Consider the following 4,029-nt stretch of genomic DNA (forward strand, 5'->3'; position numbering starts at 1 on the left):
CTGCATCAGTCCCTGCCTCCTCAGGGATGAGTACAGCCATCAGACAAGGCTTTGTTGCCAAGACACAAGAGCAGACCAATCCCCTGCAGCTTTAGGAGCTACTGATGCCCAGATTCAGGCGCTCAATAAATGCTAATTGAGGAGGTAGCCATAGATCAGGCCCTGCTCTAGAGAGGGGTGGGAAGCAGGTGTGTAGCTAGCAAAAAATGATTGTTAATGAGGCTTTTGTGTGCAGGTGTATGTACATGCATGGATATCTCTGTGCACATATGAGATTCACACTCATGGGTATGTGTGTGCACATAAGAGACTCAGATGCACGTGTGTATGTAGGTATGGAGACCAGAGGACAGCTTTGTATGCCACTCCTCAGGAGCCATTCACCTTTTTTTGCGACAGGGTCTCTCACTGGCCTGGAACTTGCCAAGTAAGTTAGGCTGGCCAACAGGGAGCCACAGGGATCTGTATGCTCCCACCTCCTCAGTGTTGGGATTGTAAATGTGTTTACCAAGCTTGGCTTTTTCCTCTCTCTCTCTCTCTCTCTCTCTCTCTCTCTCTCTCACACACACACACACACACACACACACACACACACACACACACACACACACACACACACACACAGAGTTCTGACCTCAAACTCAGGTCTTCATGCTTGCATGACAAACATTTTTATTTATTTATTTTTATTTTATATTCATTGGTGTTTTGCCTGAATGCATGTCTGTGTTAGGGTGTCAGATCCCCTGGAACTGGAGTTACACACAGGTGTGAGTCATCATGTGGTTGCTGGGAATTGAAGCCAGGTCCTTTGGAAGAGCAGCCTATGCTCTTAACGGCTGAGCCATATCTCCAGCCTACATGACAAGCATTTTATCTACTGAACTATCTCCTCAGTCCTAGTCAAGGATTTTAATTTTTTTCTGTAATATTATTATTGATATGGTGAAAAATGTGGGTGGAACCATGTAGTGAGGAGGACAGTCATTTGCCCAACCTACAAGGAGCACTCGGGAGGCAGAGGCAGAGGCAGACGGATCTCTGTGAGTTCGAGGCCAGCCTGGTCTACAGAGTGAGTTCTAGACAGGCTCCAAAGCTACAGAGAAACCCTGTCTCAAAAAAACAACAATAACAACAAAAATATTGGTCACTATAACCCTTGTGGAAGTTTCTACTGGCCTGCCATTGACACTGTTTTGACATGTCTTATTTTTTTCTTTCCCTAAATGAACTAAAAGATTGGCACAAGTCATCCACAAATCTTTAGTTTAACCAAATTTTGCCAACTATGCTTATACTTCACACACACACAGACACACACACACACACACACACACACACACACATACACACACTCACACACAGACACACACACATACACATACACACACATACACACACACACACACACACACACACACACACACACACGTTTTTTGCTGGATTGTTGATAGTTTCTGACATCATAGTGCATCACCTCTGAAAACAACAAAATGTATCTCCCAAATCTGAGACTTTGTCATACCCAAGAAATTCCATGCTCTTAAGTAAGAAAATGAACATTAAAATAGCCGTTAAATAGTATGTTTTCAACCTGGCACGGGACTTCAACATCATCGCTAATATACTTTCCCTTTCGTCCTCCAAGGAGATCGCTTTCCTCCTTCTCCAGGGGAGTGGTGGGCAGAAACCGAGATCTGGAGGCTAAGTCTGCACACCCATTATTTTTATCAGTGACTTGATTAAGGAATACTTAGCCAAATTTATGATGACTCAAAACGAGGGAGGCACCACATGTATGATAATAGAATCGAAATTCAAAATGACATGTGGGATGGAATCTGGGCCAAAACTAATAGATTTAAGAGATCATTTTGAAGTCTTCTGTTCAGTTGAAAAAGTTTATTGCATAATTTCAGGTTTGGGGTATTCTTCACTAGGTAGAAATTGGTGTCAAGAGATTGTTCTGGGTTGTTGATATGAGCGAGTAGGATTCTGTGGCTCTTGTTATGTTTGTTTACTTGGTCATTCCCTTTAACCAGTGTTTATTGAAGGCCTGCCTACATGTTTATGGGTGCCGTTCCAGGTGTTGGGGGACAGGGGTTTGAGCAGAGGAAAGCTGTGCCCTGACTTCAATTTTATTTATTTATTTAAGGTTTTATTCATTCATTCACTTATTGAGACAGAGCCTCATGTAGCACTGGTTGGCCTCCAACTTGTCTTGTATCTGAGGTTGCCCTCAAATTCCTGGTCCGCCCGTCTCCACCTGCCAACTGCTAGAATTATAGGCATATACCACCATTTCCAGCTGACTTTAAAAATTTATTTTGAAACCAGGCCTGTGGCACTCGCCTTTAATCCCAGCACCTGGGAGGCAGAGGCAGGCGGGTCTCTGTTTTACAGAGCCAGTTCCAGGACAGCCAGAGCTACACAGAGAAACCCTGTGCCTCCGCCCCCCAAATGTGTTTACATACATCCATCTTGTGTGTCTCAGGCACACACAGCTCAGAGGGTACTATTTGTGGGAGTTCGTTCTCTCCTACCATATGAATCCTGGGGTCGAGTTTAGGCCATCAAGCTTGGCAGCAAAAATCTACCCAGTGAACCCGGTCACTAGCCCCTGACTTTCATTTTCAAGGACTCTGGCTACCGGGTTGAGACGAGATTAGAGGAGTAAGGGAAGAAGCAGGAAGAGGAAGAAGGACCATTAGTGTAGCCAGGAGAGCAACGGTGGGATGGAGGGAAGCAATAACTTTCAGATTTGGGGGTTTGCTAGTGGGTTCGGACATGAGGAATAGGGAAAAGACATGAGGCTATAAAAGGATGTCAGGGTGGTGATGGTACAGACATTGTGGGACATGAAGAAGTCTGGTTCGAAGAAAGGAGACCTGGAACCAACAAGCTCTTGCCTACCCTGACTGCCCTCTACCTGTTGGTGAGAGGGTGGGGAACGCTGGGGTGGGGGATGGGAGGACAAAAGTGTTGCTTTGAGACCGCTGATATTGGCAGCAGGTGCAGTGGCTGTTCCACAATTGCAGAAAATTCTGGGTGAAATGGTCTCATTGCCACAAGAACAATGATTCACAGATTTTCAAGTTTTTAATCCTTTTCATGCACCCAGAAAAAGCTGAACCGGGTTCCCAAATCCTTGCGCTCTCTCTGTTGATTTTCTTTCCCGTCTCCCACCTCTTTATTTCCCTTTCTCCCTCTCTTAAGATCCACCAAATTGACCTCAGGTCGGGGTACCTGCGGGTATGAATACCTCTGGCGTCTTACTCCATCCTTACGGAATCCTTTCCTATGCTCAGCCACGTGCTGGTTGTGGGGGAAGGTCTAGCCTCTTTGGCAGCGCAGCCCATGAAATCCTATTATCCCACTTGAACTAATTCTGCGCCGCCCCCGGGGTTCGCGTGGACAGAATTCTAAGCATGGACAACCCAGCAGAGTATCTAGATTCTAGACCATGCATAGACCTCCCGCGGAACTAAGACTGGAAAACCACCAGTCCCAGTCTATAACACAGCTCCCGGAGCAGGGGGTGGGGATGTGTAGGCAGCGAGTCGGGCTGGGTCCCCGGGAGCCCGAAGGAGGGCGGGTCCGAGTGGCCCTGAGCGGCCTTGCGCGCCCCTCAGTCTCGGAGCTCAGTTCCCAAGGCTCTGCTCCGCCCCGTGCGCCCCAAGCCGGACGACCTGATCCGGCGCCCCTTGTGCTCCAGCGCCCAGGAAGGAGGAAGGGGGAAGAGCTGAGTGAGAAGCAGCCAGGAGGCTGGCCTAGCCGCCGACTTCCTGCTCCGCGCCCTCCTCCCTGCGGCGGGGCTCGGTACACCACTCCGCAGCAATCTGGGCAGAGGTTCCTGCCGTGCAGCTGCCCACGTTTCCATCTTCTCTGCTGCCCCCCTAGGTCCGGAGGCGGAGGCCGAGGGAAGGACTCAAGAGCCGAGCCGCGGGGCGGGGCTGCAGCTAGCGACTTCAGTTAAGCAACCTGAGCCCCAGCCGGAGGACGCCGCTGGCTGCCGCGATCCGAGCTCCA

The sequence above is a fragment of the Onychomys torridus genome, chromosome 1, assembly GCF_903995425.1.
Source record: "Onychomys torridus chromosome 1, mOncTor1.1, whole genome shotgun sequence".
Lineage (NCBI taxonomy): Eukaryota > Metazoa > Chordata > Mammalia > Rodentia > Cricetidae > Onychomys > Onychomys torridus.